At 38.9% G+C, this 21,919-nt stretch overlaps 1 protein-coding gene across 4 annotated transcripts in view; it reads right to left on the reverse strand.

The window, feature by feature from the left end:
* Positions 1 to 21,919, reverse strand: part of LCP1 (lymphocyte cytosolic protein 1) — a 93,168-nt gene that overhangs the window by 37,984 nt on the left and 33,265 nt on the right. Inside the window, exon 1 of one of the 4 annotated variants that reach the window (XM_081046620.1) lies at positions 20,269 to 20,786. The exons of 1 other annotated variant lie outside the window; for it this stretch is intronic. The gene's annotated coding sequence lies outside the window, so the exon portion shown is untranslated. Of the gene's footprint in view, positions 1 to 3,362; positions 3,514 to 4,890; positions 4,959 to 20,268; positions 20,787 to 21,919 lie in introns of those variants that run through there. 2 more of the 4 variants (XM_081046623.1, XM_081046622.1) reach the window with 2 other exon arrangements.

Consider the following 21,919-nt stretch of genomic DNA (forward strand, 5'->3'; position numbering starts at 1 on the left):
ATCTAAGTGTTCTAGCTTGGACACTTTTGTTTTCATGTGTTAAGAAATCAAGGCTTCTGATTTAAGAAATTGGTATATAACTTTGTATGCTTCACTATATTCTTGAGACTAATTTGGCTTGGTTCTCCTTTGTACTCTCCATCAATACTCCACATATGTATTAAAAAAAGACTCTCCCTCATCACATTGGAACAAGGTCTTCCATAAAATCTGGTCTAAAGCCATTGAGCTGTCTGGCCCTTCCTATTTTTAGGTGTCTTAACACCTCTTGGTTCATGAATGTTCAGGGAATTATGATAAATTCATTAATTTAACAAATATTTAATGAATGCCTACTACACGCCAGCCACTGTTCTTCATTTCACTGAAAACATGAAAAATGTGAAAGGTAAAGAGAATAAACGGGATCTAAAACTAAACTAGGCCCTATCCTTTGACATAAAAGAGTTTTAGATTTTAAAGCACTGCAAGAGACTGGTGAGAAATACAAGTAAAGGCAGGAAATGAAACTGCATTTTAAGAGTCAAGAGCGGGGCTAAGGAAGAGAGGAAAGAATTACAGAATTGGGTGAAAAAATAAATAAATAAAGATCATCCTATAGTGAAAAAGAAGAGAAAACATTTTAGTGTTAAAAACTGCATGGCCCATTCAAATAAAAGACCTAGGAAGAGAAAAAAGGATGATTTTAAAACCATGTGATTTTTTAAGCCATGGCAGGTAGGTCAAGATGAAAAACCTGAGCATCTGGATGACCATGTTTTTCTAAGATATTTATAAATGAGATCAGCTCAGAGAAGACATATAGTGAGACAACCTTGAAATTTTAAAACCCCAAAACTCATTAGTGATTTAATAGCTAAAGTAAAAGATAATAGATTAAACTAGTTTAAACGTTGAATTGGACAAGGACTATTCAACAGCCTAAGTTACTGTGATACTGTTTGTTGGTTGTTGGACCCAAACACAAATAGATATCCAAAGAGAATCTGCTTTACCATCAGAATGAGCAGAAAGTCCTGGAAACAAAACCTAACTTTCAGAGACAGAAGGAACTTAACAAATAATTTGTTACAAACACCTCATTTTATAGAAAAGGAGCCTGAAGTTCCAATGAGATGAATTGCTTTGTCTATGTACAAGCTCTCAGAGCAATGTCAGGTGACTTTGTCAATGAAGTTGCTAGTGAGCAGAGGAAAAGGATGAAGGGACCATTAAAAGGGCCAGCACGGGTCCATAACTGAGAAGAGATCCTTCCACTAATTGAACTGAATATACAAATGGCAGCATTTTCACAAAGCAGAGAAACAGGAATTAACATGCAGATCAGACCATTTCTCAGAAGGATATCCCTGGGGTTAGAATCAAATACCACGTACTTTACATAGTCTGTTAATGTGTTTGCCTGGAAAAAAATACACCCATTTTGATGCATGCATATTTGAAAGCATGAGTTACAATAATGTTAGTAAAGTTTATAATGACAATTAGTGAGTGCTTCCATTTGTAAATTCCTGGCACCATGTTGGCAACAGACATTAGAGAGGTCCCTGCAGAAACAGGACTTGCTAAAGCATTCGGAACCTAAAAAAAAAAGAAAGGCATGTCTCTTTCAGGGTGTGAATGAGCGTTTCTTCAGCTCTGCGCTAGGCTCTTGTAGCAAGCGTGGCCTTTTTAATGACTGCGACTAACTATGCCTTGCCAGGATCATTTTAAGGTCTCTTGTAAATCAGTGGTGAATCTTGGTACCCTGATTCTGAATCACTGCCCAAATCTAAACAAGTGAAACAAAATACATAGGACTTCAACACAAAATTTAAGAAGACAGATCTCAAGATCTCAAACCATTCTCTAAGTCAGATCTGGCTGCTAGTTTTCCTGTGAGCAAATACATTTAGTACATCAACAGTTACAAAATCTCACAACATTTGGCCAAAGAAAGCACAAATTGTTCATTTTTATAAGATTATTTTTCAAGTCATAGGAAAATCAAATAATCCCTCAAACTGCAAAAACCACAAAACCTGTACATTCCTTTAGGTCAGTGAGTTTTGAGTCCCTACTTGAAGGAAGCTGGTATTTCCCAGGTCAGTAGTGAAAGCATATTTCTGAGAATGACTTCTTATAATAAAAGCACCTGACTGAAGTTCCTGAAGTCTGAATATAGAAAGTATTTGTAGGTGTTTACTACAGAACACAGTGCTGTAGAATTTGCAGAAGGAAATACTCGTATATTCTCTAAAATAAATATGAAACTGTAAGCTGAATTTTCTCCAAGGAGAGAAAAACGGTAACGAAAACAAGCAGAAAGAATGGGAAAAAATGACCTACCCAGAGCGTGATGCTCATGGGCTAGAATCACTTCTGAAAGGGGATAGTGCTGTGCTGCTCAGTATTTGGATTCGATATATTGACGCCCAATTATGTAACTGCCAGGATCAGGGAAAGCACCTGTAACCTGGCATCACATTGCTAAGGGACTCTTTTGAATGTGCCCTACTTTTCCTGCAACTTGACACAGTGGGTAAAGTAAAACTGGAAACTCAGGACCCAAATTCCTAGCTTTACCTCAATCATTTCAGCATGAATGCAAAGGAAAATTGTACACCTTCAGAACACCTCAATGAACAGTGAGACATCCAAAACAACATGTAATCTGGAACACAGTTAATATTGCATTTTTTAGCATTGGACTATGATGCCTAAAGAAATGAGACATAAAATATGCAGGGCTTCAACCCCAAATAAAATACCCATAAGTTATTTTAAAAACTTAGGTAACAAAGGAGCTTTGCTTTCACTTAATCCTGTCCCCTTCATTTTACAAAACAGACAACTTTAGGGTATCGAATGATGAGTAATTTACTATATATATTCTCAGGATACAATTTGCTTACAGATACAGGTATACCAAAGCTTTACATAAAAGATGATTCTGAAACTGTATTTAAAACATGACTTTGTTCGTAAGAAGCCAAAAAATTATAAAAGGCCTCAAATACAGATGGCCGCTAAAGGGCTCTTGTGAATTCTCTGGTCAAGTCAAATCTTCTTCAGATTGTCTTTTCTCTCCCTGCAGATTCACTGATTCTCCCGGGGCTGCTCCAGAAACCTTATCTTTGCACCTCAGAGGAAAAGAGGCACAAAGCTGGGGCGGGGGAAGGGGAGAAGGTTATTCAAAGCAGAGACTCAGTGGCTTTCTTCCCTCACTCTCTCAGCCCACGTACACATTGTGGAAGCCAGCAGGCCAGATTACTCCAAACCTGATGGACCTGATGCTCTGGAAGCCACAGTTTGGTGACTCCACTGAGATGCTTCTGAAGCTGTATAGAGAAGGGCTCTATCACCCACGAAGGGGTACCCACCTCTTAGCTGCTCCTCTCTCCCAGCAAACCACCAACGCCTCTGTTTTCTACCAAGGATGTGATACAGAGCAAAACTTGCAAGTAAAGGGGATACTCCAGGCTGCGGCTTGCGGAGGCCCTCATTGCCTTGGTATCTCTCTTCTTCCCTGGGCTGTAGATAATAACACTCCTCATGTTAACGTCTTGAAAATCCACAGCTACCCTTCATTTCACATTCTACCACCAGGACTGTAAGATCCAGAGTTTCCTCTATTGAAAAGCTCAGAGTATCCCTGGATTTCTTCAAAAAGCTGACCACTATTATGAGGTACTTGATTATCCACTATCACACGATTACTTCAATGACAGATGTTATTCATTCATTCACACATTCATTTTTTCATTCCACCTAGGAGTCTTTGTGCAAAGCACTGCTCTGGTTTCTGGGCTACAAGCATGGGGGTCACGAAGTCTGGGGCTTCAGGAAGCCCACGCTTACAATGTCAAGTTTCAAATGAAACACAGAGATTATAGCTCCCTTACTGAAAACAGTTTTGAAGATCAAAAGTAAACAAATGAAAAGACTAAACACAGGGCTAAAGGGGAAAAAAGATTAGAGAAGAGTAAGAAATTAGCACAGAAGCTTATAAAAAAAATAAAAATATCAAACATTTAAATCAGCTCACACAGAAAGGTATTCGGATAACTTATACACTTGTACAGCTCCAATGATACCACAACTGAAATAATCAGCAAGGAGTGGGAGAAAGTGCTGAGTTTGTGGGTTGGGAAACTTAGGCTATTACCTGTGTAACATCAGCTTCCATTTTACCTTCTCTGGACCTTCGTTTCCTCATCTATAAAATGAGAGAGAAAGTCTCTTCCGTGTTAAAAGTTGCAGAGTCTATTCACTAGCTGACAAGCCTACACACATGTGAAAGCCAGAGTAGGGTGTATTTCAAATGAGCTTAGAAATAGGCGCAGGGCCCATCAGGAGCTGTGTCTGAGGTTGTGATGTGCCTTCTCCGGGAGGTGCCTCCTCTAGAATGGACCCAGCACCTCCCATCCCCACCTGCTTCTGCTCTTACCTCCTCAGAAGGTAAAGCTCGGTCCTCAAGCATTCTCCTTACTGATCGAGGCAGGTGCCAACTGTTTGGTGGCTCAGACGGTGCAGGGCAGTTACCAGAGCAGCATGTGGGATGTTTTCTGAGATGTCACCGTGTACAAGCTTAAGACATGCTGATCCAGTTCACTCCTAGTTTCTAGGCAAAGCTGCACACAAACTGTCCCAGAAAAAGAGCCACCTACTAGTTTCTTAAAAATATCCAAATAAGGAAACCCTACAACCAATCTGGTATCTCATATCCCTAAGCTGTAACCTAAATCTTTTCTGGTACAATTAAAGCTCCCTCTCCCTGTAATTCCTCAGAGGGAATTACAGAAGCTCCTCAATTCATAAAAATTCTGCCACATGCCTTAGTGACTGCCACTGGGCTTTACCAAAAAAAAAAAAAAATATATATATATATATATATATGTTTTAACATACTTTTGGAGGCTATTTTCCAAATCTTTAGTAGTTTTCTTTGCTATCTTCTGTGGGTCTGTGCCAAGTTCCTTAAATGATAACATAAGAATAACAGAGTTATAGAATGTAGAGGAGAAGGGACCTTAGAGATTATCCATCTGGCCACTCTTCTTCTGTCAAAGATGAGTGAAATGACACTCAAGTTAAAGGATGTGCCCAACGTCACAGAGCTCACTGGGACTGGAGTGTGGACCTCCTTAATTCTCATCTTTCCTTTATAAGTTTTCAAGGCTAAGAGGGAATGCTGTTTTTTAAATAAGACTTGTTCAACATATATAATTCCCTCATTATTTCAAACAGCTTATGAATATAATGTCATGTATGTCTCATGCATATGAGGTCAGACAATTAAGTTCGTGAACTCATACTAGACAAAGTACTACATACCTCATTGCTGAATATCACTACGGTCACCTTCCAAGTACTCCCTTTGGGAAACTATGCACCGATGCCAGTGCCTTTTCAAAGCAATTTTGGAACTCTTTCTGGAATGGCCATCAGAAGTATCATCGTATTACCCTTGATGTCCTGAATGTCATCAAAATGTCTTCCTTTCAATATTTCCTTTATCTTTGGGTAAAGAAAGAAGTCATTGGGGGCCAGATCAGTTGAGTTGGGAGGGTGTTCCAATACAGTTATTTGTTTACTGGCTAAAAACTCCCTCACAGACAGTGCCGTGTGAGCTGGTGCATTGTCGTGATGCAAGAGCCATGAATTATTGACGAAAAGGTCAGATTATCTTTTTCACACAGGCTTTTCAGCACTTCCAACTAGTAAGCTTGGTTAACTGTTTATCCAGTTGGTACAAATTCATAATGAATAATCCTCTGATATCAAAAAAGTTTAGCAACATCGGTGCAACAAGTTTGCTCACTTAATTGTCACACCTCCTATAGAGGAAAACTTAATTTAGGTATTGAGAAGGCTACAAACAACATGTGCCAAATACTATGTACACATACCATTGGCACCTTCTAGGTTACAATGACCATGGCAAGGTGAATGTTTCCTGCACTCCTCTGTATATTCATTCTTGACTTTGCCTGAAGGATTTCTGATTTTCCTGAGCAACCAAAAAATAAACCACATTAAAACAACTCACCCTCAGACACAAAGCTCAAAAGGCACAATGCCAAAGTCATAGATGAATACTAAAATGACACCCTCAAACTTCTGAATACAATCAGCATGGTTTCAGACATTCTGTTCTTCTGGCTGTTGGGTGGGGGCAGTGAGCCCTTCCTCCTCTTAACTCTAGTTCAGACCCCTGCAGCATGGCTCCTGTGCCAATAGCCATGTCTTCCTGCACATTATGACCTCACAAGCTGTAAGTCACCTCACAGCACCACCTTAGTGTCTGGCACATAACAGGTGCTCAGGAAATGAGTTGCAGATAATGAAGGAAGAAATTCATCAACTAATGGTATATACATGGCTCGAGAAGTCCATTATTCCCTTTCTTGAGGAGTTTAACAATTATATTCTGGTGTACATACTGATAATATCCCTCCCACTGAAAGTTACAAACACCTAGACCAAGGCAAGTCAATACTTCAAGTTTACATGAAACCACTTTGCTGGAGAAACAACTTTGGTACAGGGACTCAAGAGCAGCCAGTGTGCCTAAGCAGTCATAGAACTAGCTATGGAATATTCCCTGGGCCCACAGTGAGAGGCACCAGCTTGAGGTGGCACAGCCTGGGGCTGGGCTTCTTCAAGCTGCTTCTGTAAACCCTGCTGGTTTCCTGTGCTGTTTGGCAGTGGGTCTCTACCTAATTATATAGTGTCTAACTCAGCTGAGTCCTGCCGAGTCCTGGGAGGAAAGAGACTGTGGAGATGGAACAATGTCTGTAAAGAGGGTGAAACCAAGCCAGGATGCATGAACTTCTGTGTGCACCAGGAGCTCACAGAAAATCATTAGGATTGGGTGCTAGAGTTCACCGGAATGTAATTTGCAGAACACCATCTGGACTAGGCAACTGATCCTCTGATCATTCTCAACGTCTGCCACAAAGCAAATGCATACATTTATTTGTACATTTCTCCATTCAATAAACATCTGTCCAATACCTACTATATGCCAGGCCTGGGTGAGATGCTAGTGACATAAAGAGAAGATGTAGCCCTGGTCTTTGTAGTAGGGATGACAGACACCAGTCACTAGAACACAAGGAGACTTTTTGGACCCACAGGAAGGGGGAAAATAGCTCTCCCCTGGAGAGCCAAGCATGGCCCTCCAGAAGAAGCAGCATTTGACTTGGTTTTCCACAGATGAGGAGGAGATGGTTTAAAGATCCGTCTTTTACTGTATTCACGTAAGATGATTAATCCATATTCTCTCCATAGAAAGTCTATCTAAGTTGAAGTCAGAGAAAACAATAGCTAAAGGACAAATAAGAAGACCAGCTAATGTTTACTGAATGATTACTCAGTGATAAATGTTTTATATGCATTATTATATTTAATTCTCACCATGATCCTATGGAGCATTATTATGATTTCCTCTTTATAGATGAGAGAACTGAAGTTTAAAATATGGCCCAGGGTAACATTGCTAGGACCTAGGAAAGCCCGTGCTTACGCCAGAGCTTGGTGGGGGCAGCACTCTACACAGCCTGCACAATGCACGGATGTGGGCCTTTACTGGAGGAACTTTCGTAGGGTCTCTGGCCATTGGATTTCTGTATCTCAAGTTGTTCTGCTCTCCTCTGGGGTTACTCAGTTCTGACCTCACGCTACTTAGGGACACACACAGACTTCTGAAAGATCTTCCTTATGCCTGGGGCTCTACCTAAACTCTTTTGAGAAATTCTGTCTCTTCAATTCCTCAACATCTTGAAGGAAGAGTTAAAAAGAGTAATGACACCACCAGGCACGATCTTGCCCACTGTGTCCCCTGCCTTTGGTGGCAAAGGGATCCTCTCCATCAGTAGCCTCCACAAGTGTCATCCACTCACATTTAATAAACCCCTGGCCTTGTCCTTAATCCTGCAGATAGAAAGATGAATAGGGAATAATCCCTTGCCCTTGAGGGACACCAGTCCCACGAAGGAAAACAGTTATGCAACATAAAGACCACACTAATCGGAGTACTATAAAGGTATTATTACCATGGTGCTAAGGGAGCACAGAGAAGAAAGAGAAGTAAAAGAGAAGTAAAAGAACCAGTAGGAGTTTTCCAAAGAGTCAAAATGCGGAAGGGCATTCCATTTCTCCGTATAAGAGAAAATAGCCCTGCAAAGTGAGGAAACCAGCTGGAGCCCACCAAGGAAGCTGCAGAGGGTTTAGCATGACTGGCTAGGAATGTGGGAGGGAAAACTCCAAGAGTCTGGGGAAGTGACGCTGTGTTCCTCTGCCTCACTAGCTCTTGTTTCCAGAAGGAAAAGGCTCCCCTTGGTGGTCAAGGCTCCTCTTGCTATCTTCAGTTACAGTGCTTATCGCATTCACTTTAGGCAACGCAAACGCTCATCTTCCTCAAACAACACAATGATTCTGCTTACAAGCCATTTTGGTTTATTTACATGTACATAGCTTCCCCCCTTTATCGTCATCACCCATTTAGAAAATACAGACCTGCAAAGTGAGAAGGGAACTGGACATGTTAGAAAATGGGAAAATGGGGGCCCTGAAAAGTGAAGTTGCTCCCCAAAGTCTCAAAGTGAGTCAGTAACTAGTCTGAAAACAGAAGTAGAGCCTCTAAATCTTCGTTTGGTCTAGCCACGGTATGGGAAAAACACAAGTCAATTAGCACTAAACAACCTAAAGTTAAAAATACCCCTTGAGATGCATATTCCCTGAAATGTACTTTACATCTTAGATATGTGGATGAGAGGAGAATAAGAGGAGGAGTTTCTTCTTCCTCATGTTTCAAGAATCGCACAGGCTCCTTAGTTTACAGCTTCACCTACGCTAGGCTAGAACTCCTTTTTCTCCCTAAGCCAAGGAAAGGCATTTCAGGCATCCTATGAACCTTACCCAAAAATTAATGATCCTATCTTTCTTTAAAAAATTAGACTTGAGAGAGAGAAAGAGAATGAACTAGAAAGTAACATGGTATGGTGAAAAGATGTTGGGTTTTCTAATGCAACAGCTTCTTGCTGTGTGTTTTGTACATGCTACTTAAATTTTCTGAGCCTCAGTTTCTTCACATGTAAAAAAGGGATATTAATAATGCAACTATAGTTCTCAAACCATAGAGCTGTGTTAGAATTAAATGAAACAAAGTGTTTCAGTTTCATACAACAATGCTTGGAGAAAGAAGGAAGGAAGGAAGGAAGGAAGGAAGGAAGGAAGAAAGGAAGGAAGGAAGGAAGGAAGGAAAACATAAAACTTTTACAAAATTATCTTGGGGAACAAACCCAATTTCCACTATAAGTTGTATAAAACATTATTTGGAGTCACCATCTAAAATCCACACTTAATTGTATGTATGTTCTGTGTGTGTCGGTGGGTATAAATCTAGATTTCATATCTGTGCTCTATCTTCCAATGTTTTTAGCTTGGCTTGTTTGGGCTCTTGTACCACATTTCTCATCCAGTGTCCTAGAAGTGAGCCCTTAAAGCTATTGTACAATTAATAGATGATACCAACTAGTGTTGGTTGATCTCATCTTGCGTGGTCAAGGAACCCTGGGCTTAGTCTTGCATATACTGGTGGTGGAAAGTACCTTCTAACAGTTGAGGAAGTGTGGCCAGAATGGGAAAATTACAGCAACCTTAAGAAAAGTCCGACCACATCCACCATGAGTCACGAAGAGAAAAGAGATCTTTGGGTATTTGCTATGAAAACCATTGGGCAACACTTCCTCACTCTCGGGTGCACCAATGCTTGGGACCAGATTCTGTTAGCCTATATTCTACTTTTATCTGCACTTCACTTCCCAATTCTCTAGGCATTTTTCTCTATTATAGTTTCAGTTAGAAAACCAATGAGACAATGTGCAGCAACATTTGTATATTAGCAATGGCAACAGATGCTTCCATTTATTCTTAATAATGTGACCTCATTTTTTATAGGTTCCTTGGGGGTAGTGCTTTTAGAGTATCTAATGACAAGCTCATTCTCAGAAAAAATAAAATGAGGAGTTACAAATAAATTGAGGCAGGAAATTTTAATTTGATGGGCTATACTTATTTTTACTTTGTTGGAAGCCACAGTTTGGTTGGCACATAATTACAAATACCAACTTATGCAGTAACATTTCTTTTGTCAAAATTTTAAATAACTAAAAAGCTTAGTCTAATACCTTCATAACTCTTATTTTAAGGTCTTTCTACCATAAGGTCTTTCTTATTTAAGGTCTTTCTTTAACCCTCAAGCACGTATTTTTTTGTTTTTTCAAATGTGTTTGGAATGTCAGCAGACCCATCAAAAGTAGAGTTGGCATCTCTGCCTGATGGAAAATGTGACATTAGTAGTAATCATCTACTAGTCAATCACAGAAAGGAATATTTAGACTTATTAGAAAGCAGCTAGTGGGTGACGTTAGAAGACCCAATGCAGTTTAAATACACACTCTGGAACCTTCAAGAAACCATGACTATAAAATGGGAAAAGGCAATTTTGGTTCTGGCACTTACTGGTCCTGTGATGTTGAACTTAACCCCTCCTGAACCTCAGTTTGGTCATCTGTTATAAGATGATGATAGCATGAATTTTACACAGCTTTTATGTGGAAATAGAACAGCAAACATATATCAAGTACTTAGCACGATGCCTAGCAATCAGTAAGGACTTAATAAGTCAGTAGTGATGGTAAGTGTAGCAAAGTGAAATATACATATAGATTGACAAAATTAGGAAATGAAAGGGATGAGGAAAATAAACCAAAAAACAGATCTGGGAAATAGCTAGGACTTTCCCCTATTTTGTATAGGAAACTGAGCTTCAGAAGGCTTAAAGATACTTGCTCAAGCTCCACATTTAATAAAAGGTTAGAATATGAATTCAAATTTTCTACAAGTTTGCTCTCTCTTCTTTATATCATACTTGTTTGTTTCATGCTCAGAAACTGCAGACACACACTCAGACTCACAGGCTTTAAAAAATTGACATTAAGAGAGATCTGAAATGGTGGAGTAGAAAAACACTATGCTTGCCTCATCCCATGAACACATCAAAATTAAAACTAAATTGTACAACAATCAACCTGGAGAACCATCTGAAGTTTAGCTGAACAGAAGTTTTATAACTAAGAATACCCATGTTGAGACTGGTAGGTGGGGTGAGATGCGAAATGGGCTGGACCCAAACCTCAGGGTGGCAGTTGAGAATCGGGGGGGGGGGATATCTTGGCCACAGGGGTTCCCCACGGAGGAGCGAGGGACCCCAGCCCCTCACGCCAGGCTCCCCAGCCCAGAGTACTGTGCCAGGAATAGGAGCACCCACAACATCTGGCTGTGAAAAATAGTGAGGATTTGAACCATCCGGTGAGACGGAAAACTGTGGGAAACCTAGATGTCCTTTGAAAAGGCCTATACACAGCCTCACTCGCTCATAGGCACTCACCCTGGGTTCTGGCGAGGGACAGTGATATGTGGGGGTGTCGCAGTGATACATGGAAAGATTGTGTTGTGTGGCTTCAGGGAGAGGACTGGAGGAACACTTCCCATTTTCCCTTGTGCAGCCAGCAGGTGGACATCATATTTCCTGTGTTGAGCCCTCCCCCTATGCCAATAGTCAAATCTGAATGTAAATTGGTCTGGTAAACTTTGCTCTCTCCACACTGGTTACTCACTGAGAGCCCATGAAACTCAATTCTATACTAAACAAGGTTTTATCAGTGGCTGTACCTTATAAGAGCCGGCAGCTGGCAGCAGGCCTCAAACTGTCCTGGCTTGTCCTTGTCCTCAAACTTGTCCTTGCGGAGCTACTTCAGACCTGGTACTGGTGGCAGTCATCCTCAGTTCATAGCGTGTCCCCTCCCACATGCCTTCAGATCCAGTACCAGCAGCAACCAACCGTGGAGTGCTTTGCAGCTCCTAGCAAGTAGTACCTCACTAGTTACAGGCATTTGCTGACCTTGAACTATACCGGAACCACTCCCAAAAGGCCCCAGAACCAACATACTTGGAGGTTGGCTTCAAACCACAACAGAGCACCATTCAATTAGCCCCACAAGTGGCACACACAAAGGGTGGTCTCAAAAGGCACAGAGCCCCCTGGGACAAATCCTGCTCCCTGGGGTAAGCAACCCACACAGTAGCTCATAAGCTGTGGATGTGGTCAAACTCCACAGCCAGTTAGCATGAGGGTCAATCCCACCTAATGATGTGCCAATAGCAATTAGGGCTCAAATATAATCAGAGGTAATAGGCAAGGGACACTCTTGGAGCACCTGGAGCAGGAGACCAAGGAGACTGTGCCACTGGGCCCCACAGGGCACCTACTACATAAGGTCACCCGGCAAGACTGGGAGACATAGCAGATCTACCTAATACATAGAAACAAACACAGAGAAGCATCCAATATGAGGAAACAAAGAAATACAATCCAAATGAAAGAACAGGAGAAAACTCCAGAAAAAGAACTAAACAAAATGGAGGCAAGCAACCTACCAGATACAGTGTTCAAAAAACTAATTATAAGGAGGTTCAAGGAACTTAGTGAGAATTTGAACAAAGAGATAGCAAGCATAAAAAAAAAGCCATAGAAAGTATTAAAAAGAACCAGTCTGAAGAGAAGAACATAACAACTGAAATGAAGAATGCACTAGAAGGAATCACCAGCAGGCTAGATGAAGCAAAGGATTGAATCAGCGATTTGGAAGACAAGGTAGCAGAAAATACCCAATTGGAACTGCAAAAAGAAAAAAAGAATTAAAAAAATGGAGATAGCTTAAGAGACCTCTGGGACAACATTAAGCAAAACAACATTTGCATCATAGGGTACCAGAAGAAGAGAAAGCAATAGATTGAGTACGTATTTGAAGAAATAATGTCTGAAAACTTTCCTAACCTGGCCCAAGGAAATAGATATACAAGCCCAGGAATCTCAGAGGGTCCCAAACAAGATGAACCCACACAGGCCCACACCAAAACACATTATATTACAATGGCAATGGTTAAAGACAAAGAAAAGCAGCAAGACAAAGCAACTAGTTACTTATAATGGAGCTCCCATAAGATTGTCAGTTGATTTCTCAACAGAAACTTTGCAGGCCAGAAGGGATTAACACAAAATATTCGAAGTGATGAAAAGCAAGGACCTACAAACAAGATTACTCTACCTAGCAAGCCTATCATTTAAAATACAATGACTGATAAAGAGTTTCCCAGACAAGAACAAAGGAGTTCATCACTACCAAACCATTATTACAAGGAATGGTAGAGAGACTTCTTTAAGATGAAAAAAAAAATTAAAAATATGAATAATAAAATGGCAGTAACTATATATCTATCGACAATTACTTTAAATGTAAATGGATAAATGGTCCAATCACAAACATAGGGTGGCTGAATGGATAAGAAAACAAAAACTATACATATGCTGCCTACAGAAGACTCACTTCAGACTGAAAGGTCCATACAGATGGAAAGTCAAGGGATGGGAAAAGTTATTTCATGGGAAAAGAAAAAAATCTGGGGTAGCAATACTTATACAAGACAAAAAATAGACTTTAAAACAAAGGCTATAACAAAAGACAAAGCAGAAACCAGTAATCCCACCTCTGGGTATTTATCCAAAGAACCCAAAATTCTACTTTAAGGGGACCTGTGCATCCACGTGTACATTGTAGCACTATTTACAATTGCCAAGAAGTAAAGACATCCTGGGTGTACACTGAGGGATGAATGGATAAAGAGGAGGTGGTACATACATATATATACAATGGAGCATTGCTCATCCAGGGAAGGGAATGTGTTCTTTCCGTCTGTTGTGGCATGGATGGACCTGGGCGGATTGTACTGAGTGGCATATGTCAAACAGAGAAAGACAGATGCAATGTGATGCCACTTATATGTGGAATCTAAAGAACAAAAAAACAAACCAAACAGAAACACACTCCTAGATACAGAGAATATTTTGATGGTTGCCTGATGGGAGGGGTGTAGAAGGAGCAGGTGAAAAAGAGGAAGGGATTAAGAAGTGCAAATTGGTTGTTACAAAATAGTCATGGGGATGTAAAGTAAAGCATAGGGAATATAATCAATAATATAGTGATAACTGTATATAGTGCCAGGTGGGTACTGACAGTCAGGGGATTACTTCTTAAATTATACAAATGTCTAACCACTATTCTGTACAACTGAAATTAATATAAAATAATATTGAATGCTAACTGTAATTGAAAATTGAAAATGGGGGGAAAATGTGAAGGAGAATAAAAGGTTCAAATTTCCAGTTATAAAACAAATAAGTCGTGGGAATATAATGTACAGCATAGGGAATATAGTCAATAATATTGTGATAGCGTGGTAAGGTGTCAGATGGGTGCTGGACTTATCATGGTGATCACTTCTTTAGGTGTATAAATGATGAATAACTATGGTATATACCTGGAACTGATATAGTATTGTATGTTAGCTATATTTTTAAAATCCCTGACATTATATATGATATTACATTCATCATATATTATAAACATTGTATCTAATCACCAGAGAGATTGTCTCAATTGCCTTTCTCTGTGATCACAGGAAAGGAAAAGAGGATCAGGGATATTTTGATGAAAAATCTCAACTTGAAAGGCATCAAGGGAAGAAAAAAAAATCTTAAAAACTCTTCAGTTTCCTGTAATATTCCAAAGGTAAAAACTTTCCAAAGGTAAAAACTTTTGAATGTTTAGAAATCACTGGAAATGACAGGGAAATTCATTTCACATTTTTAAGATGAAGAAAGGGGGCTAAATAATGCAAAACTGCATACTTGTTCCTCATTTTTTTTCTTTCTTACTTTCACTTTGTACTATTACCCAACTTTTTCCAGAAGGAATGTCTATTCCACTCTTCTTTCTTAATCGGGCCCTCTTGGTGAAGGTAATGGAAGCCAACAATGTCAAGGAGGATCCACGTTTTTAAATGTCACCCCTGAGGTTAACCAAAATGCAATTCCAGTTCTCAGTTTTGCCTGAGGAATGGTGAACAGGAGGAAGATGCAAATTTTATACAAATACATTTTGTACCTCTTTACTTGATACATTTGGATACACAGCTTTTAGTGATGACTACCAGACCAGAGGGATCAAAATGCAGGATATTATTTAAATGCAAAGTAATTATTCCATTAATTCACTTCCATCTTGAAAGTGCAACCAGAGAAAAAGGGAAAACAAATTATCTGGGAGATCACAATTCATGCATAATTAATTTGCCTGCTGAATTTGGTGTCTTGGCTTTTCTGCTGTGGAGAACATAATCTCTTTTCCATTTTAGCTCAGCCAGTCAAGGAGTGTGTGTGTGTGTGTGTGTGTGTGTGAGAGAGAGAGAGAGAGAGAGAGAGAGAGAGAGAGAGAGAGAGAGAGAGAGAGAGAGAGAGAGAGAGAGAATCAGTCTATGTAACTGGTGCTGGACTAAAACAAGAATCAATGCTGCAACCTCAGAAATGTGGCTTTGCTAGTTCCTCAATTTACATCTTAGCTTTTCCTTCCGCCAGAAAAAACGGCCAACCATATTTGAGAAACAAGCCGTCTTATAACTTGTGGGTGGGGCTGATGCAGGCGTGGCTCTGAAAGTTGAACAAAACTTATTTTAACTCAGTAAGTGGGTCACTTTTTACTTTTATACTTCAACTCACAATGAAAACAATCTTCCATTTCTTTCCAGTTTTTAGGATACCTATATTTGTCTATTACTAAATAATTATGGACATGTAAATTGTTTGTAGACATAATAAATTGTTGAATGTATTCATGTCTCTCAGTCACAATGATGAGAAAATGTGAATGCCACTTGACTAAAAGTGTTCGAACCTTCTAAGACTGAAAACTTTTTAAAGATTATGAGGATAGAGATCATGTGTGACCCAGGCAGAGGCCTATAAATTGGTAAAAATCAATACTCAGTCAAGTGCACAGAAGGGCTGAGGAAATACTGATGATGATGATGATGATGATGATGATGATGATGATGGTCTGTTTAATAAAATGAATTACAATACAGATGCATTTATTTGGGATAAATTATGATTGAGTTCACTTCAAGGGCTTAGGTGAAAATAAGCACTATGGTCTGCTGCCTGCTTACTCCAGGAGTTTCCCCCTGGAATTCAGCAGTTAATACAAAACTGATTCAATTGTAGAAAATAAAGTAATAAAATATTTGAATGTATTAACTAGCCTTAAAATATGAAGATAACACCAGTAACTACCACACAGGATTGTAGTGATGAATAAACGCATTAATATGGTTAAAATGATTTTAAAATACTCAATTCAAAGTGAGTAGTACATACGTACTAGCTGTTTTTATTGAAGTGATAAATTGAAATTCTTCCCCCCTACCCCCATGCTGTTTACAGTGTCTTACAAGACGGAACGATTATGAAATTACTGGGAAGGCTATGTAATGACTGAAATTGACCAAGCAAAACAACAGGAAGTTGAATCAGGAGAGAACTGAGGAAAGCAACCAGGAGATGCCATCTGGGAAGTCCAGTGGTTACAGCTGTAGGGAGATGCCCCTAGAAGATGAACATCTAATCAGATGGCAACTTCTTAGAACTCCAAATGAAAAAATGTGAAACAGAAACACTTTTTATTTAAAAAGTGCACTTCCACCTGTCAAAACAGGGAAACATGAAATTCTTGGAATCTGCCGACACTGACTAGTTTATATTTTGGTGGACTCTAATTCTAATTTTTATTTCTGCAGGGTTCAATATGCAGATGGAATAGCATCATTTCCTTGGATGACGTCTGTGAGTTGGGAAACTAGCAGACAAAAGAACACTAGGAAGACAATTCGATTAATCTAAATAATGTCACTCTGCTACAAAATCTGCTATTAGTCATGAAGTCCAATGCCTTTATAATCTTACTTTATAAATTTATGATTTCATAAATATAATTTTATAAACAAATTTGTTAATGTATTATATCTAACCTGATTTTAAAAGTTGTTTGTCGTTTCGCCTGTATACACCAGAGGGGTCTTTACTCTTTAGGTAACAAGGAGATGTTGACTTGAGGATTTTCTGAGAATAACCCAAAGTGACTAAAAGTTAGTGATATCCAGTCCTGTGTTCTTTGTCATCAAAGAAGCCCACTATCAGGGACATAGCTTTGGTAAGGGCAGCTAACTTTTAGCTCACTGAAAAATGAGGTTATAGTTTTGCCTGTTTGCAATGGCCATTGGACAATTTCTTATATTCCTTGAAGCCAATGTCCATGTAGGGTTTTGAGGCTAAAATAAAGAATAGTGCCTTGGCAAAGTGAAAGCATGGTAGAATGCAAAATATTATATTATTGTTGTGTTTTGTTTCATAGCAGTCACTGGAGGAAATCAGTAAATAGTTAATAAGTGAAATCAAAGAAAAGACTTCCATGAATATCTAAGGAACTGAAAAAAAATACTTGTGACAAATTTTCAGTGCAATAAATGTCATTAGTACCTACTATTAGGTTGGTGCAAAAGTAATTGCGGATTTTGCAATTATTTGTAATCTTTTAAACAACAATTACTTTTGCGCCAACCTACTATATGCTAGGGGAGCTAGAGAAGGAGCTCAGGCTATCAGCAAATAAAGACTTGAAACTAAATCACTATGATTACTGCTATATTTACTCTAAGATCAAAGCATTGAGCAAACACACACAGAAGAAAATCCAGCAAGAAAGATGGGGGCAGCATCCAGTAGGGAACACCTACCAAAGGGCATGTTTCTTGATATGAGCCTTGGAAAATAACCAGAAGTCTTTCAAATGAAGAAAGCAATTGGAGAAACAGTTGGAGCAAAAAGAAGTAAAAGAGCATAGAACTTTCTGGTGGTTTGTGGTCTTACCCCAGAATGTGGGTAAGTGAGGGAGGTGAGGGGAGGAGGGAGCAGCTAGAGCAGAAGGAAGTGACAAGAAATTTAGGTTGAGGAAGTGGTTGACACCAGTTTGTGAGGGCACACAATTCTTTAATAAAATTATGCATTAATTAAAAGAAAATACTTCATTCTATTATTACATGAAACCCTCAACGATATCTCTTATTAAAAATAAAATTGTTTCTGGATTTATTGCAAAATGTTTTCTTCTCTCTCTCTCGTATTCTCTCTCTCTCTCTCTCTCTCTCTCTCTCTCTCTCTCTCTGTCTCTTTCTGCTTTCCTCCCTGCCTTTTAAAATTGTGAGTGCCCAGATCTCTTCAGTCAGCTTCAGAAATAAAAGCCTTTAATATCTACATCTGGGAAAGAGAAAGTATGCTAGTGTAGAAGAGAGGATGTGGAACAGACACATGCTTATAGAGAGGCATTATGGAGCGGAAAATCCTGCTGCCTACTACCACCCCCCCAACTGCCCAGTGACCTTGGGTCAGTTCCTTCAATGATCTAAGACCACTTCTCACCTGTAAAGAAACTTTAGAGAATTAAATGAGGTAATGCATGATGAGTGGCTGCACATACTAAATACTTATAAATATAAGTGTTATTACTACTTGTTTGTCCCCTCTAATTTAAATAAATACATTTGAATGAGACCTTACTTCTTAGCCTTCCCTTCTCCAAAGGGTTCAGAAAAAGAATTATAAATGATGTTAAAACACTGAAATTGTTCCCAAATTACCAACTGTTTCAAGGCCTAATTTATGAAGGAGATAAAATTTAAAATCTAACCAAAAAAAGCATTCTTGAGATTGCTAATGAAATGTCCCCCTAAGCACAACTCCATCCCACTATGCCAGTGCTTGTCCAAAGGGCAAGACCCAGAAGATTCTTCCCTGACGTTACTGGAAATGAGCTAGAATGAAGAAGAATGGATACTTTATAACATATCAGACTGATGCTTTAGCAAGCTAAACTTGATTTAAATCAAGAGACTTTTTTCTTTCTATTTTGAATTAACTTTTTCTTATTCCATTTTATTCCCTTTCAATGTTGGGAAAATACTGACATACCTTCACATCCTAATTTATTTTATTTTCATTAATATTTTTACCTAAAATAACACATAGCATATTTTTTAAATTTGGGGGGAGAAGGGAGGGTTCAAGTTCTCCTTTCCCGATTTCACATTTTTTCAGGTGAGATGTGTAAAACAATATTGATGGTCATATTTTGCCATGTCCAGAAATTCACGTTTATAGGTAATAGCTAATTTCATTCAAAATTGCCTGTGTAGATATTCTTGAAACAATTTTATTTAATAGAAACCAATTATAATAAATTTATGTAAATTTAAAATAAAAATATGTATGGATAAACCACCTTTGTTTAATAATTTTTTTAAAAAATCCTTGTCCTGAGGAAGTAATTTCAGAAAAGAAGTTGCTATAATTGATTAAGAAAAAGTGGGTTTTGCTAAGTATGCTGATAAATAAATCCATTTCCAGTCCAAATGGCTTTTATATTTATTATCTGTCAAGGGTTCTTAATATTGTTGGATAATGATAATTAAATAAAGGCTGATGCTACAAGATCCAAAGTCTATGTTTGAACAAATTTCCTGGAATAAATATCCTATATCAACTTCATAAGAATTTATGTTGTAGACAGAAACCTTTCATCCAGAACTTAACAGTCATTTTGTATGGTCATAAGCATAATTGGTAGGTCAGACAATGCTATAAAAAAGTACAATTAAGCAACACAAATTGCTTTTAGTTTTAGAGAATAAATGGAGAAGAGGTGGCCTCTAATTCCATGCGGTTATTAAGCACACCCATTAAAAACCAGTGGCACCCAAATCACTCAGATAACTAGTATTACACTAACATATGGCTCAAGATGTTAATATATCTACTAAAGTATTGTAAAGAAGTTTTTTAGTAAAACAGAACCACAGGAGCTAAAGTTAAATTCCCCTCATTCAGCACAATCTAAATGATCAATATATACTTTACTGAAAACGTTTTAAAATAGATAAAATCACAGTAAACAGCCTTCCTGAAATAAAGCAATAGAAATAAATCAGAACATGGTTTGGTTTAAAAATCATAGTTTTGGAGGCAGTAACAGTGGATAACTGGAGAATAAACTGCCCAGAGAGCTGAGGATTTCCACTCTGGGTGGCCACATGAGGTGACTGCAGCATTGCTCGGCAGTTTAGCAAGTGGCAGGGCTCTCATAGGGCTCAGGTGACAGGTGCCCAGACCTCTCGTCCTCTGAAGGCAAACTCCACAAGCCACGGAAACAGCCACCCAACAAGCAAAACACCATAAGCACTTAGAAATGACAAAACAACATAAAGAAAATTTACCTTGTAGAAAAACTGTCCTCAATGGTACTGGCGTGTGACCAGAAAACTCCTTCTTTCTGATCTGCAGAACAACTTTGTCAACCCCGAGTGTGCGGTCACAAGGCAGGAAGTGACTAAAATGGCAAATCACCAGCCAAGAAAGAAATAGATTTTGTCTTTATAAGGACATTTTACTTAAGTTTTTTTTTTTTCGTGTCTCCTCCCTGCAAAAATCACCTGACAGAACAGGTCACACTGAAATTTAGAAGCCTCTTACCACTTCCTCTTCATAAGCACTTTTCTGTTTCCTTCCCTTTCTTTCTCCTCTAGCCGTCTGTTATGTTCTGGGCTACTTAAACCTGCCTGAGTTCAGATCACAAGGCAAGGTCAGCCTGCTACCTTGACTTCTTTCTCTGACCCCAGTTACAAATGCAAAGCCCAGGTTTCTAGTTGCTTATAGCAAAGATAAACAAATTATTCATTTTGAGTGAAAGAGCCAAGGGAAAATGTGGCAATACTGCTAAAATAAAAACTAAAAGGGATTTCCTTGGGAAAGCCCTGCCTCAGCCAAAACCCAACCTCTCTTAAGAGTCCCCGAATAATGATTTTATTGGTGCAAACAAAACAAAATGGCCTCTTTAAGGGGAAGGACCAAAAAAGGAAGGTCACTAGATTATTTACACACCCTTTTATTTATAGAACACCTATGTGCTAGGGATCGCTTTAACCCAATTAGCGACTTCAATTATTTAGATGTTTCCTATCAAGAGCACCAGCGGATCACTCAGGCAGCTGTGATGGTTAAATGGGTGTGTGTATGTATATATATATATGTATACATATATATATATATACACACACGTATATATGTATATATATGTCTATACATATATACATATACATATATACATATACATATATACACCCATATATACATATACATATATATATATATATACATATATATATGTAAAATTATAGTTGACATTCATTATTGTTCAGCTTCAGCTTCAGGTATACAGTGCAGTGATCAGGCATCTACACCATCCCTGAAGTGGTCTCCCTGATAAGACAAGTGTCCATCGGATACCCTTATAGTTACAAGAAGTGGAGTACAGCATTAGGAATAGAGACAGTGGAAATGTAACGCCTGTATGCGATGTCAGAGGGGTAGTAGATTGGGGGAGGGGGGTTATCACTTTGTGATTAGGGGAGGGGGCTTATCGCTATCATTAGGGGAGGGATATAAATGATAAATGTCTGACTATTACATTGTTTTGTACACCTGAAACTAATAATAAATAAATAAATAAAAGAGACACCCCCCCAAAAAAAATGGGCAGCTAAATTCCTTCATACATACCAGATTTATTTTTGAATGTGCATTTAAGAGAGCTGTCAAGAGAATAGCTCTATTCTATGCCCAAACCTGGATGCTTGTCTCGAGGGCAAATTCCATCTTCAAATGTAAGTGTTCAAGGGCTCATAACCTAACAGTGGTTGTAAGGGTGTGTAGCACCCTGAGTAATGTTGATAAACTTTAAGCATCGTCTCCACATTGCCTGGAGACAGTGTGGTGCCAGGGCGGGGGCGGGAGTGGGGGGGAGCAGCCTGCTATTGCGGAATCAGGGTATACAGCTGTGCTCCAGGTCTTACAGTGATGATGTTTGGT

This window comes from Rhinolophus hipposideros, assembly GCF_964194185.1.
Source record: "Rhinolophus hipposideros genome assembly, chromosome: 4".
Lineage (NCBI taxonomy): Eukaryota > Metazoa > Chordata > Mammalia > Chiroptera > Rhinolophidae > Rhinolophus > Rhinolophus hipposideros.